This window comes from Pseudorca crassidens, chromosome 11 (genome assembly GCF_039906515.1).
Source record: "Pseudorca crassidens isolate mPseCra1 chromosome 11, mPseCra1.hap1, whole genome shotgun sequence".
Taxonomy (NCBI): Eukaryota; Metazoa; Chordata; class Mammalia; order Artiodactyla; family Delphinidae; genus Pseudorca; species Pseudorca crassidens.
In genome coordinates, this window is record NC_090306.1 from 5,892,881 (window position 1) to 5,908,760 (window position 15,880).

General features: G+C 52.1%; 1 protein-coding gene across 5 annotated transcripts in view; it reads right to left on the reverse strand.

Annotated features, from left to right (window-relative positions):
• Positions 1 to 15,880, reverse strand: part of VWF (von Willebrand factor) — a 197,711-nt gene that overhangs the window by 179,698 nt on the left and 2,133 nt on the right. For 3 of the 5 annotated variants that reach the window (XM_067695485.1, XM_067695486.1, XM_067695491.1), the window contains exon 2: positions 4,734 to 4,875. The exons of the other annotated variants lie outside the window; for them this stretch is intronic. The gene's annotated coding sequence lies outside the window, so the exon portion shown is untranslated. The remainder of the gene's footprint in view (positions 1 to 4,733; positions 4,876 to 15,880) is intronic. 5 annotated transcript variants of the gene reach the window in all.

The following is a 15,880-nucleotide window of genomic DNA, read 5'->3' on the forward strand; positions in this document are numbered from 1 at the left end:
CCCAGACCGACAGAGCCCGTCCCCAACTTCCCGCCTTGCCAGCTGCTACTCCCTCGGCTTGTAGTGTACTCTCTCTCTTCCCCACCCCCTCCCTTTCTTTACCTGTCGAACTCCTATTCATCCTTCAAGGCCTTTTTCTGATGGCACCTCCTCCATGCAGACTGCACCAAGTCCCACACTCAGAGTATCTCCTCTGCCCCCACAGCATCCCTACATAGAGCCCGCCAGAGCAGCTGTGGCCTTGTCCTGGGGCCGTTTGCCTGTCTGTCCCCCTGCCCAGCTGTGAGCTCCCTGGGGCTGGGGACTGAGTCTACTCAGCTCTCCGTCCTTGGCTCAACTGCACTGTCAGGCACATAGTCGGCCCATAAATATTCACTGAATAGATGAATAAAAGATGAGGAGAAGACTTCTGTGTCCTTCTCATCCCCCCTGCCTTTTTCTGGTCCCACAACAGAGAAGCACGCAGGCAGGAGTAAAGAGAAAGAGGGGCATGTACCCCAGTAGCCCCCGCACTTTCCTCTCCCAATCCAGTTTCAGGCTCTGCCTTACATAATATGGGAAGCCTTTCTCCTTGGCCTTTCTATTGCTGGAAAGTGCTATAGGTGTGAGTTGTGTGGACCTGAGGAAAAAGTGTTATCCACCAGGCCCTCTACCCTGTCCCCAGAGCCCCAGGGCTACCTGGGCTGCCTCAGCAGGACTTTCTCCAGAACACAGCCCCACACGGGAGAGGTCTGGACCAGCTGGCGTGATCACGAGGGGTACCCTGCTGCCCCTGCTTATTAAGCACCTACATTTGTCAAAGCCTCTCTGACCAGCCCAAGGGGACAAAATTCCTTCCTTCCTCCTTCATTCACATAGTCGTTCAATTACAAACAGGGTGTCACACACTGAGGACACAGCAGCAAATGAACACAAAGGACCTGCAGTCTAGAGGGGCGACAGACACTGAACCGGAAACAATCTGTGTGATGAGACCCACAAGAAGGGGAGAAGGGGAGGGGGAAACAAGACAACAGCTGAAGAAAGCCAGAAGCAGAAGGGTCCGCACAGGCAGCTCGCCCTCCCCTTCTAGCCTGAACTCCAGAAATCAAGGGACCAGGAGACGAGCATCAGCGGGCAGGAGGGGCTTTGCATCGTTTCCTCGGGGGCATCACAGAGGACCACAGGCTGGGGGCCGAAACGCCGGAGATGCGTCCTCTCACTTTCTGGGGCCCAGCAGCCTGCGATGGAGATGCGGGCGGGGTGCTTCCTTCTGATGGGCAGAGGGGGAGGGCAGTTGAGCAGGTTCTTGTTTTGTTGACCCTTAGCCCTGCTGCACTCCTGAGAGCGCCACTTCCCTAGCACGTTTCCAGGCCTGGCTGACTCACTGGACAGGAAGGGAAGGGCTGCAAGGGCTGGCTGCCGACCAGGGACCCTCGTCTCTGGCCACGCCTGACACAGCCTTCTGGGGAGCCCACACACACCAGCCCTCCCCTCTCTGTGTGTCCTGCCTTTGCTAGCAGGTGGTCACTCAGCCCTCTTGGGTAGGGGGATGCTACACGGGCCCAGCTCTCCCTCCCTGGACGGTCCCTTATCCAGGGGCCCAGCTGTCCTGAGAGGCTTCCACTATAAGTCACTCATCCATCCACACATACTGAGCCCTTGCTTCCCTTTCAACAAATAAGTATCAGCACCCACCGTGGACGCCATCTAGGCCCTGGAGATACAGCGGCAAACGTAAGGACTCGCCACGGCCCCCGTGAAGTTCACATTCAAGTGGATGGAGACAAAGACCAGAAACATCAACATATACCATGTCAGCTGGTGATAAAGTCAACAGAGGGAGCAAAGCAGGAGAGACGACAGGGATGCATGGAGTGGGCAGGGCTGTGCCACGCCTCCAGCCAAGGAGCCATCTCCGGTTCGGGTCCTTTGGAGCGAGCCCCAGAGAGGGAAGGAGTGGGGGAGACGGATCAGCTGAAGGAGCAGCGGGAGGCCAGGTCGGAGGGGCAGCGTGCCCACCAGCTTCAAGCAACACCCTAGGGACTTCCCTGGTGGCACGGTGGTTAAGGATCACCTGTCACTCTTTTCAAGTGTGCGTGGATACGTACTACAGGGGGGAAAGCTGGGGAAATGTACAGTCACACACGGGGGAAGAAGCAGAGGACACGCATGTCCCCTTGCTGGCTACACTGCAGGAATACGTGCCTCTCAGTCTTTGTTGGTTCTGAAGCTTCCTGAAGTGTGCTGACATTTGGGCTGCACAGAGACCCTCACCTTCTCTTTCACCTCCTCTTCTAGAATTGCTTTGCTCTATTTTTGTATCTATAAATATGTCATGATGATCATTAATAATGTTAATGATATCGCTGCAAATGATGCCATACACAAGGTTTGGCTTCTTGGAACATTTATAAACCCAAACCAGTACCTGTCACCTCTCATGTTGCTTTCAAGTCCTTCCATTTAAGTAACTTCTTTTTACCTTACAAGTCTGCCTGATTGACCTTTGAACTTATCCACCCCTAAAAGCTGTGCCCGGTTCTCTGGGTCAAGCTGGATGGTGACGAGTGGCAGCAACACACACTTCTCTTCGCTTCCTCCTGAAATTTGCTTAAAGCTGAGATCAGTAAGGATTCTGACACTAGTGCATTGCTCCTGGAGCTAAAGTCATTCTACGGAAGTTTGCTTATTAGTTTCAGGACCCAAAACAACACAAGTCCCTCCTCCTTGATAGCTCCTTCACATCTCAATCCTGCAGTCCTTACTCAGGCAAACTGTGCACTGCCAGAGGGGCCCTGGGCTCTGCCACACACCCAAAGGAGGTCTTCTCAGTGTATTTCTAAATGGCCTTACACTTGGTAGAAGAAACTGAACGGTTGCTCCAAAGCAGTTGCAGTCTGCAATCTGCTAAGTCAGGGCTCTCATTTGTGTCCGAGTTGGCCTGATATGGACTGCATCTGGTTTACGTATAGATGGGTCCTGTTGGGGTATGTGCACAGACATGAGAGCATGCGTATGTATGCCCTCTGTGAGATAGATATACATATATGTATTTATTTATTTACATATATATATGTAAATATATATTCACACATCTCTATATATTTTAATGTATTGCACATGTATATTTAAAATATATATAAAAGAACTCTAAAAAAAAAGAACCCATCTGCCAATGCAGGCCACATGGGTTCGAGCCCTGGTCCAGGAAGATCCCACATGCCACGGAGCAACTGAGCCCATGGGCCACAACTACTGAGCCTGCGCTCTAGAGCCCGCAAGCCACAATTAATAAAGCCCGCGTGCTGCAACTACTGAAGCCGCGCACCGCAACTACTGAAGCCTGCGCGCCTACAGCCTGTGCTCCGCAATAAGAGAAGCCACCGCAATGAGAAGCCCATGCACTGCAACGAAGAGTAGCCCCCGCTCACCGCAACCAGAGAAGGCCCGCGCGCAGCAACGAAGACCCAATGCAGCCAAAAATAAATAAATATATATATATTTTAAAAAAGAAACAACCTAGTGTCCAGGGTGTGTGTGTTGGGGGAGGGTGAGTGGGGACCAGATGCACCGTTAAGGTATGGGCATCATATCACAGGCCCTGAGGAATTGGGGTTTAACCCTGAGGAACTGGAGATTTTAAAAGTTGAGAACAAAATGTCCCATGTCCGCAAGGAGCTTCCCGTCTAGAATCAGAAGTGGAACAATCCCCAGCAGGGGCTACGCTGACAGTGGGCTTCCTGCTAAAGGCTCTTGGAACGCAGGAGTGTTCTCTGCCGGCCCTGGGGAGACGCCGCCTGCCTCAGCTTAGAAGCCTGCCGCTCTGCGTCAGGGCCGGCTTTTGACTCTTTGTCCCCAGAGCGGGTGCTTGTTTGTTTGTTCGTCATAAATTTAAATTGAGGGGGAAAGTGTCGTAATACCTCGGTTAACCACTTTGCCTCGGAGAACTGAGCTGATCCAGCCACGGCCAGCCCCGTGCCATGGAAAGCAGGACACAGCGCGTGCACGCGTGCGTGGGGCGGGTGTGCATCGACACGCCGCTGCCTTCCTTTGTCCCTTCCAGCTTCGGGGTTTTCCTGGGACTGTTCCTCTCTTCTGGAGGGAGGGGCAGGGGCGGGTAGCGGAGATGGGGAAGGAGTTGGGAGGCACGCTGGAGAGTGTCTGTGGCAGAAACAGACTGCGAACAAGCAACCGGGGCCACCAGAGAGAGAAATAGGAGCGGAGCCCATGTAAATGCACTGACCGAGAGCATTCCTGTGGTTCTAAACAGATCTGGACAAGTTCAGGCAGGGAGGGGTACCGTGTGATGGACCAGGGCCAGAACTAAAAATAAGCCGTGTTTCTATGCCGAGCGGGAGCGCTAGCATCTGTGGGACTGTGGCAGAGGAGAGGGGAGTTTCCGCGCCCCCAGGCACAGTGAGGCCAGAGAAGAGGCGAGGGAGGGGCTGGCCGGGCCTCCGTCTCAGCAGTGAGATAGGATGATGCTCCCCCCAAACAGGAGACCTCTCTCCTCTTCCCAGCTGGGAAGCCGAAGCCCAGAGAAGGCAGAAGTCGGGCAGGGAAGGACTGAGGCAGAGGCTGTCCCGCAGCAGAAGAAAGACTCCAGGCGTTACTGCTGGCCAACCCTGGAGGCTGGCCCATCCCTGCCAGAGTAGCAGAGAGGGGTGGGGCCGCCTCCAAACCTCCTCCCCAGGGAGCAGTTAAGGAGCCCAGGAGTGGCCTGGAGTGGAGGGAAGGGACACAGCACTTACTGGGTGTTCACTAGACGGGGGTGTTTTCCACAGGGTCCCACAACGATCCTGAAAGGTGGGTATTTCGCTCCGTTTTGACAGATTATGAAAACAGGATTCTGGACTTCTCTGGTGGTCCAGGGGTTAAGACTCCGTGCTGCCACTGCAGGGAGGGAGGGAAGGAAGGAAGGGAGGAAGGAAGGAAGGAAGGAAGGCAGGAAGGAAGGAAGGAAGGAAGGAAGGAAGGATGGGAGGGAGGGAGGGAGGGAGGGAGAGGAAGAAAGGAAGGAAGGAAGGAAGAAAAAAGGAAAGGAAGGAAGGAAGGAAGGATGGGAGGGAGGGAGGGAGAGAGAGGAAGAAAGGAAGGAAGGAAGGAAGGAAGGGAGGAAGGAAGAAAGGAAGGAAGGAAGGATGGAGGGAGGGAGGGAGGGAGGGAGGAAGGAAGAAAAAAGGAAAGGAAGGAAGGATGGGAGGGAGGGAGGGAGAGAGAGAGGAAGAAAGGAAGGAAGGAAGGGAGGAAGGAAGGGAGGAAGGAAGGGAGGAAGGAAGGGAGGAAGGAAAAAAACAGGGTTCACAAAAGACTCACATAATCCCAAGGCCACCCAGCATGTCAGTGGCAGAGCTGAGACTGGACCCCAAGGCTCTGCCCCACAAGCCTGCACTCCTTCTGCCACCCGTCACTCATCTAAAAGGCAGAAAGGGAAGCAGACCCTTTCCAGGTGGCCCCAGAGGGCAGAACAGGGACAGGGGTCACAGGCGGGGAGGAAACCTTTGTAATAACCAGAACTACCCACAGTAAGTGGCCGGCCTCAGGAAGCGGCAAGCTCGTGCAAAAGCTGGCTGCTGGGGACCGTGAGAGCGATCCAGGAGGTTCCCATCACTCTCAGGGTCTGTGCCATGTGGAAGCAGCACGGGAGCCTAGCCTGCCTGGGTCTGACATTGCCCTTGACCTGTCCTTGGTGTGGGAAGGAGGGAACCTTGAGTCTGGGAAGAAGGGAACCATCTCTGGAAGCTGCCTGCTAATGGATCAATCATTCGAGCAGTTTGCAACCCTGATATCCAGCACCAAGCGGTCAGAACAGAGCCCGGTCCTCAGGCTGCTGAGTACCTTCTAGGGAAATAGGGCTCCCACACAGAGGGAAGCAAGCACGCCAGACCCAGGCAAGAGAGGGTGTTTGCTGCAGAAACAAGGGCTAATTTACGGGCCGCCTCCCAGGTTTATAAGGAGTCAAAAGACAGGACAATGGGGCCTGGAGAACCCAGGGAAAGTGCCTTGCGCTAATAATTATAGTGTTAATAGTGTTATTCACAGCTGTCTTTTTTTTTTTTTTTTTTTGAGCATTTACTATGTGCCAGACACTGTGCTGAATGTTTCGGATGCATTGTAGGATTTAACCCTCAGAGCACCCCGTGAGACAGGTGCTTTTATCACCTTTTTACAGACAAGGAGACAGGCCCAGAGAAGGGATGTAACGCGCCCAAAATTGCACAGCGAACGTGGCAGAGCTGGGACTCAAGCCCAGATCTGTCAGACTCCAGGCTGGTGCTTCTGCCATCTCTGCCCTGACACAGAAATAGCTCCAAGACAGAACGTAATTGTTTCCTATTGCTGCTTAACAAATTAGCACAAACCTAAACACACGTTTATATAACATTTGTGTAGGTCAGAAGTGTGAGCTAAAATCAAGGTGTCAGCAGGACTGCCTTCCCTTCTGGAGGCTCCAGCGGAGAATTCAGTTCTTTGCCTTTTCCAGCTTCAGGAGGCCATACTCAACCCTCAGTACGTGGCCCCTTCCTTCGGCTTCAAAGCCGGCTTTGCCGTGTCTCTCTGACCTTTACTCACACTTCCCCTGACCACAGCCAGCGAAGACTCTGATTTTAAAGATCCCCATGACTAGACTGGGTCCCCCTGGGTAATTCAGGGTCACCTCCCCATCTCAACACATTCACAGGTTCCAGGGATTAGGGTGTGGGCGTTTCAGGGGCCATTGTTCTGCCTAGCACTTATAATAAAGTGGGGAAAAAGCAAAGGCACCAGTAGCAAGGTACTTAAAAGGGGAGGGAGGGAGGAGTGAGTAATTATATGTATTAGTATTTGCATAAAGGATACATAAAACCAGCATTGGTTATTGGAGGAGAACCAGGCTGATGGGGGACAAGGCTGGATGGTGATATTTTGTGTTATCACAGAAGTGTTCAAACACACACAAAACTAGAGAGAATAGTCTAGTGAATCCTTCTACCCGTCACCCAGCATCAACAGTTACCACCGTTTTGCCTTCTAGTTTCATTTATCTCCCCACCTTTTGGGAAAGGACTGAAAATGTAGAGCAAATCCCACACATCGTATCACTCTAGCTTTAAAAACTTCAGTATGTAGCTCTAAGAGACAGGGGGTTTTCAGAAGTATACCACAACTCCATCATCACACCTAATAAACTTAAAAATAGTTTCTTACTATCATCTAATAATTAGTTTATATTTAAATTTCCCTAACTGCCTACAAACTTTTTTTTTTTTTTAATAATTGGTTCATTTGGATCAGGACCCAGACAAGGCCCTCATGCTGTACTGGGTTGAGGTGAGTCCTAAATTTCTCTCAACCTATAACAATTTCCAGGAGATACACTCTTCCCTCTCTACACTATTATATCTTTATTTCTCAATCATGTAAATGAATGATCTACACAGAAGTTAAATTCGGGAGACAATGCAAATCTAATGCTGCGTGGAGAGTTAAAGGATGAGGGTGAAGAAGACCATCCCAAGCAGGGGACTCAGGAGCAGAAAGGAGGGGGGCGGGGGAGGGGGGGCCCCGCCGAAGCCCCCGGAGGTGGGTGGAGTCAGGGAGCCCAGGGGTCCAACATTCTGGGGGGGTTCCTGGTCTGCTTGGCAGAGGTAGGTGGAAGGGTTGCAGGGACACCAGCGCCAGCCTAGGCTGCAGCATCCTGAGGAAAGTCCCCAAAGGGGACTTTATAAATAAATCAATAAAAGGACGATGCAACCTTATCTAAATGTGCAGCCGGCCGAGAAACCACAGGACACCCACCACCCACCAAGCCGAGCCTAGTGGTACACCAAAGCACCCCCAGACCGGACAGTGGAAGAACACGCAGGCGGGTAATCACGAAGGACAGAGGAGCCGCTGAGACTCCCAGACGTGAGAGACCTGAGCTCTGTGCCCGCTCTGCCTTCAGCCGTCTGCAGGATCCTGTGAAGGTCACCTGCAGACGCAGCACCTTGAGTAACCATGGCTGGGGGAGCGGGGAGTAAGCAACAGCATGCACCAGCATGTGCTTGGACTTGCATAAAGAAGGTTACATAAAAACCAGATGAGAGTGGGACTTCCCTGGTGGCGCAGAGGTTAAGAATCTGCCTGCCAAGGCAGGGGACACAGGTTCGAGCCCTGGTCCGGGAAGATCCCACATGCCGCGGAGCAACTAAGCCCGTGCGCCACAACTACTGAGCCTGTGCTCTAGGGCCCACGAGCCACAACTACTGAGCCCATGCGCCACAATTTTGGAAGCCCACGTGCCTAGAGCCTGCGCTCCGCAACAAGAGAAGCCACCGCAATGAGAAGCCCATGCACTGCAACGAAGAGTAGCCCCACTCGCGGCAACTAGAGAAAGCCTGCGCGCAGCAATGAAGGCCCAACACAGCCAAAAATAAATAAATAAATTTATCAAAAAAAAAAAAAATGAGAGTCAAAGAGATCCTGAGTACGGAAGGAGCAGTGGAAATTCTCCCCACTTAATATTGCTAACAGCCAGATCCCAAAGCCCCACTCCCCATATTATCCCTGACTGAAAGAGGGGTTGCTGCAGGATGAATAGGAGTTTGCTGGGAATAGGAAATTTACCGTAGACAAAGAGAATGACAGAGTCAAAGGAAGAGAGGCGGGAATGAGCCCAGGGCGTTCAGAGAATTAAAACGAATTCAAAGTGCTAAATCAATGTGGGATCTTGGATTGGACTCTGGGACAGGAAGAGGACATTAGTGGAAAAACAGGTGAAATCTGAATAACATCTGCAGCTTAGTTAATAGTACTGTACTTAGTTTTGACAAATCACTTTTTTTTCAGATGTTGACATTGGGGGGAAGCTGTACCATCTTTGCAACTTTTCTGTAAACCTGAAATTATTCCAAAATAAAAGAGTTAGTAAGAAAGAGAGAGAAGGAAAAAAGACAAAAAGAGCAGTACAAAATGGCTAAAGCATGTAAGTTGCCAGAAGGGGGGAAACGGTGATGGGCATCAGCAGAAGCCGGCTTACCGGGGCCTCCTGTGCCCCACTACGGGGTCCAAACTCCATCTCTCTGCAATACTCCACGGTGATGTCCCCTCTTTCTGAACCCTTCCCACAGGCCCCAGGGGGACGCCAGCCACAGCTTCTTACATTCATGCTCATCTTAACTATATTTCACCTGCCCATATGTGCCTGAACACACACACACAAAGATCCCAGGTCTGCTACACACACACACACACACACACACACACACGCACGCACACACGCACGCACACACACAGCTCATCTAGGAGGAGCCCTGTGTCCAGCCTCTAATCCCCCCCCCGCCCCCGGGAATCTAGAACCATCACCCAGAACAGAGGTCAGCAGCCATCCCCATTCCCCGTGGTGGAGGAAAAGCAGTCACCCTCCCGGCTCCGCAGCTGTGAAAAGGGAGCCTCAGAAGGACAGGCTCCAGCAAAGGCAGGACCAAGACGCAAACTCTCCACCTGTCTTCGGCCCCAAAGACTCAGACGCTCAGCTTGCGGGGGGGGTACCTTCAAGATGGCACAACCCCTCGGGTGTCACCTGCAGTCCCTTCACCCACCTCCACAAACAAAGGACAAGAAAGACAGAGCACCCATGTTAACACAGCCATTTACGCCGTGCAGAGGTAGTTCAGCACCCGGGTCCTGGAGCCAGATCCCCTGGGCTCAAATCCCGGCTCCGTTGCTTCCCAGCAAGTGAATTCATGTGGCCTCCATTTCCCCATGTGTGAAATGGACATAGTAAGACTCTCAACCTCAGAGGGCCGTTTGAGGATTAAACGGGTTTCCACATAGCAATTGTGCCCATCCCAGTGTTCGTTCTTTGGGCTCCTACTGTGGGTACTACAGGAGCTGATCATCTACTGGGGGACATTTTTTAAAAAAGATGCATGAAACATGAAATTACTGGGAATTCCCTAGCAGTTGAGAGGTTAGGACTCCGTGCTTCCACTGCAGGGGGCAAGGGTTCGATCCCTGGTCGGGGAACTAAGATCCGCATGCCTTGCGGCTCAGCCAAAAACAAAAACACACACATGAAATTACCACCCGGGACACACACATGAAATTACCACCCGGGACACACACATGAAATTACCATCCGGGACACACACATGAAATTACCATCCGGGACACACACATGAAATTACCACCCGGGACACACACATGAAATTACCACCCAGGACACACACATGAAATTACCACCCGGGACACACACATGAAATTACCACCCGGGACACACACATGAAATTACCACCCGGGACACACACATGAAATTACCATCCGGGACACACACATGAAATTACCATCCGGGACAACGTCTGATCAGAGTCTAGCAGGTGACTCAGAAAGCAACTGCTACAGGAGCGCTGAGAGGGAGGGCCAGCGCAGACTGGGATGATCGAGGATTCGGGAAACGCAGGGGCCGAGCTGGCCTCAAAGATGGGGGCTGCTTATGGGGGAGAAGAGAAAAGGATGGGCCAGGGACTGGGGCAGAGGGAAGAGGCGGTGGGAACCCAGCCATAGGTGTGGGTGTGCATGCGGTGTCCCAAGAGAGGGAACAGAATTGTAAATACTATAGGTTGTGACAAGAGAGCAGAGGGCCTTTATGATGAGCTTAGAATTAGGACACGAGCCTTTCATACATTCAGAAAATATTTACTGTGCACCTGCTGTGTGTCGGGTACTGTGCAAGGCCCTTGGGATACTTCTGAGAACAAGACAGTCACAGTCCCTGCTCTGGAGGAGTTTACGTTCCTGCGGAAGGAGGCAGATTATAAACAAAACACATACTAAGAAAATTCTTTCCTCTGTTAGAAGGTGATAAGTGTGATGGCAAACAATTTAGCAGTAAGTGGAGCCCAAGAGGTTTTCGAGCAGGAAAAATGCGCGAAGCAAAGCTTTAGGAGTTACGACAAAAAGACGATATTAAATATTAGTCACTGGGGCTTCCCTGGTGGCGCAGTGGTTGAGAATCTGCCTGCCAATGCAGGGGACACGGGTTCGAGCCCTGGTCTGGGAGGATCCCACATGACGCGGAGCAACTGGGCCCGTGAGTCACAACTACTGAGCCTGCGCGTCTGGAGCCTGTGCTCCGCAACAAGAGAAGCCGCGATAGTGAGAGGCCCGCACACCGCGATGAAGAGCGGCCCCCGCTCGCCGCAACTAGAGAAAGCCCTCGCACAGAAACGAAGACCCAACGCTGCCAAAAATAAATTAATTAATAAAAAAAATATTAGTTACTTACAACTCTTCGTCACCCCCCACCCAATCTCCTGAAGTGGACAGATCCTGAGAAATATGATTTGTTTTGCTGAGCTGGGGTAGTGGGAAGTGGAGGATGCAGACCGGAAATGCCGAGTGAGAGCTACGTTGCTCCCCATGAAGCGGAGGGCGAGGGCCAGAGGCTGGCAGGGGCTGGGCAGGGGTGCAGGAGACCAGGCAGGCGTGGCTGCACAGAATGGAAGTTTGAAGAAAGATCCAGAAAGCATTTTGAGAATGGTGTTCTCTGGCATGCAAGCTGTCACCCCTCATCCAGTTCTCCGTGAAATCTTCATAAACTCCATACTCTGCGTGGGTGGTCTCCACAAGGACTACGCGTGCGTTCAACACACTGAAAAGAAGTTATGGTGGGGGTAGGGCGGCCCAAGGCAGCCCAAGCCCAGTGACGTGGCAAGGTAGTCGGTCCAGCGATGCGTGCAGACTGGATGAGTGAATGACAGGAACGCGGGTAGGAGGATGGGACAGTTGTTGGGACTGAGGAAGGGCTTCGAGGACATGGCCCCATCTTGGGTGGAGCAGGTGGAGAGAAAGCTGAGCTATCAACACGGAGCTGGACTCAGAAGCCCTGAGGTCTGCTTCTCTCTCTAAATCCCTCTCTCTTGGGTGGGGAGGGATAAACTAGGAGGTTGGGATTAACATATACATACTACTATATATAACACAGATAACCAACAAGGATCTACTGTAGAGCACAGGGAACTCTCCTCAATATTTTGTGATAACCTACCTGGGAAACTAACACAACACTGTAAATCAACTATATTTCAGTTAATAAATAAATAAATAAATAAACTTCCTTGAAAAAGATAAAAAATTTTTGAAAGACACCAACAATCCAATAATACCCTGTCATTTGAACAGAGAAAAAAATAAGAAACAAAATAAATCAGTCTCTCCTGCCTTGGGCTTTGCTTCTTCATTTTGAAGTCGGACAGCCTCAGTGGCACCTCCTACCGGTGACGGGAACAGTACAAGGAAGCAGGAAGCACATTCAGTGACCAGGTGTGGGACCAGCAGGAGCAGAGGGATCCCAGGTGAGAGGAGGGTTCGGGGCTGACCGGAGGGTGTGGGCAAGGAGAAGGGCAGGCGGCTTCTTGTGTAGGGAGCCCCTCGGAGATTATGAAGTCTGATCTTGATGTTTATTTTGAGATGCCTATTCGTATACTATTGACTCTGTGACAAATTACCACAAATTTAGTGGCTTAAAATCAGCACACATGACTTTACAATTCTGCAGGTCAGAAGCCCAAATGAGTCGGCAGGATGACATTTGCTCCCTCTGGCAGCTCGAGGGGAGAATCTGCTTCCTTGCCGCCTCTGGAGCTGCCTGCATTCCTTGGCTTGCGGCCCTGTGTCCTTCCCATCTCGGCCTGCGCCTCCACGTCTCCCTCTCTGGCTCTGACGCTCCTGCCCCTTCTTCTAAGGACTCGTGGGATTACACTGGGCCCATAAGTACATGCCACGATAGCCTCCCCATCTCAAGATCGTAACGTAATCACACGTGCAAAATCCCTTTTGCCATGGAAGGTAGTATCTTCACGGATTTGGGGGGTTAGGATGTGGGCATATTTGCGGGGACATTAGGGTTAGGGAAATGCTCTACAGGCCCTCAGATATCATGATGAATTTAAGCGCAAAAGAAAAATGGTGGGAGGAACAAGTGGGGATGCACGTCCAGGGAAAGAGGGGAGCAGAGGACAGAGGAGCCATGCCTGAGGAAGACCCACTCCCTGGCAGTTTTTTCACAAGTTTGCAGACGGCTCCTATGGGCCAGCAAGGGACTGGATGCTTGGAGAACATAGAAACTAACCAAATGCACGTGTATTTAGAGGAGCTCGCCTCCAAAACGTGTACACAGGAGAGATTACGATGAAGCCCAGTGAGTCACACAGGAGAGATCCAAACAAGGTAATCCGTGGAGGAAAAGACCGAGTGTTCAAGGCTTCACGGAGTAGTGACATTTGAGCTTAGTAAGAGGCGCAGCAAAGACGTTTCTAGAAGGGAAGGGAGTGAACCAAGGTGGGTGGTACAACCCCAGGGACAGCAAGGGAGAGGTGTCCAGAAAGAAGGGCTGTTCAGCAGGGTCATGGCAAGGAGAAATGGCCACCAGTGTGGCAGCTGGGAGGCCTTAGTGGCCCATGAGAGTGGGTTCTCCAGCCGCCTCCCATAGCTGGAAGCAAGACCGGGCCCAGGAAGACGAGTGTGGCCAGTCCTCAGGTCCCTAGCCCTGTGTTCAAATCTTACCACCAGGTGGGGCACAAGAGCCAGAGTGAACCCTCAGCCAGGGCAGGGGTTTTTCCAGAAACAGGATGCCCTGAGGGAAGGGAGGAAAAGTTCTCCCACTCCATCACCACACAGCCTGGAAGGCCTCACTGCCTTCATGTGATCTCTGACTCAGGGGCTTACCCAGATTTTCCCCTTCCAGTTAAAGCAAAACCATATTTTTTCCGTTGCTCCCTTTCTTGGTTGCCTGTAGGACTAAAGGCCTCTAACAAACACACTTTGGGGCGGAGGCTCAGGGCACCACACAACAGAGGGGACCTGATATCTCCTAATTCAACATGTCACTGTACAGGCCCAGACAGAGGAGTTGGCTTGTCCAGAATAAACCAAAGGGTGGGATCAAGAACAGAACTCAGATCTCCTCACTCACATTCTCAGGACTCCTCGATTGTACGTAATTTGATGTTTCACCATAGCCCTCTCCCACCAATGGTTTCTTGAGGGTAAATAGTAACAGTAATAGTAACAGTAGCCAACATTCCCTGGACACTCCAGTGGCAGGTGGATGACCTCAGTCAGTGCTCACAATTACCCTTAGAAGGAGTTTCTTTTATAAGCTTAAATGTTTGCTCAACTCCTCCCATCTGGACTTGTGAATGAGGAGGTGGGGCGGGGAGAGGAGAGGAGAATATAAAAAAGATAAAATCCTTTCTCTCCTTAGACCTGTTCTCCCAAGGCAGGTTCTCCCAACAGCACCATGAGACCTTGTCTGGTTTCCGGCCTCAGCACCCCACACCCTGCTGGACCCCAGCCATCCCTGGCCACGGTGGGTCAGGGGCAGTGACCTAGGAAAGAGTGTCAAGACTCCTCTGCCCGTGGCCACTATTGGCCACATTTAGGGAACTTTGTTTCCGTGACTGCTCCTTCCCAGTCCTCCTTCCTTCCCTGTCTCACCCACTATGGTGGTTTCCCCAGCAGCTGCCTGTGGTTTTGTGCCTGTGCCTTTCCACATGGTTCCCTCTGCCTGGAGTTCCCTCCCCAGCCTTGTCTGCTGGCCCACCTTCCAAAGTCAGCTGCGGTGTCCCCCTCGCTGGAAGCCTCTCCCAGCTCAGGCAGACCTGGGTACACGCCCCAGCCCCTGCTGTTTCCTAGGCAACATCTCCCCCTGTTAGCACGAGTTCGTGTGCCTGACACACAGTGAGGCCAAACACCAAAACGTCGGAGTTTGGAGCAGAGAAAGGTTTATCAGGGCAGGGCCATACAAGGAGATGGGTGGCTCACGCCCTAAAAAAAACCCCAAACTCCAGGAAGGATTTCGAAAAGTTTCAGCAAAGCTTTTTTAAAGCCAGGCAAGGGACAAGGGTCGCAGGGTCTGTGATCAGCTCGTGCACAGTTCTCTGATTGGCTGATGGTGAGGTAACAGGGCAGTGTCACAGGGGTCTTAGCATCGGGTATGTATAGGACACAGAGCAGGCTCTCCAGAAACACTGGAAGAAGAAATGAATGAAATCCTCCTCGGCTCCAGCTGGCCTGACTCTGATCTTGCCCTCGCTACCCCCTCTCCTGGTTTGCCCCCCTCTCTCCAGCCTCCACCCCGTTGCCCCACCCCTTGGTCTCTCACCTGAACTACTCCACAGCCTCCTAACGTACCTCCACGGGTCCCCAGCTCACCTTCGTTTCCTGCTGCCCCGCTCCCCAATTGCAGGTGCCCTGATACACCTCACCTTTCAGTCTAACCCCCCAAAGCTCTGAGCCAAGGCCTGGAGATAGAGGCAATGGTCCCTGTCCTCAAGGAGCCTCCTGCCTGCTCCTCCCCTCAACCCCCAACCGCCCCCTGCCACCAGCCACCCAACTACCCAAAGCACAGGTTCCCTGCTTATAAACACTTCGGTGACCCCTCACTCCCGCTTGCAGAGTCCAGGACCATGAGGCACCTCTAGTTACATCCCCACCTTCACCTCCCTACACGCCTCCCCCAGCTGTGAGCTCCAGCCTAGACCCCAGACGGCCCCAGCCCCAGCTTTGCCTGATTCTCCCATGATTGCAACCACTTTTCCTGGGGTTCTGCAGCATGCTTTCCAATTTGGGTCAAAGGCCCCTCCTTTAAGCCCCCCTGGCCTTTAAGCCTCTCTTCTTGACCTCCTGTAACACGCTCATCCCCCTCCTGCCCTAAGGACATAACAGGATACTGAAAGGTGTTTTTGAATGAATGCATCAATGAGACAGATCTAACAACGATAGTAAACAGAGCAAAATATGTACTTTAAAGTGGTAACGCAGGCTGTTTCTGGTGAGTATTATTTTGAGTTACGGGTTTTTTTTTTTTTTTGCTTATTGGTATTTTCTGATGTTTCCGTAATTGAGCAGGTTTTGTTTTTGTAATTAAAAAAAA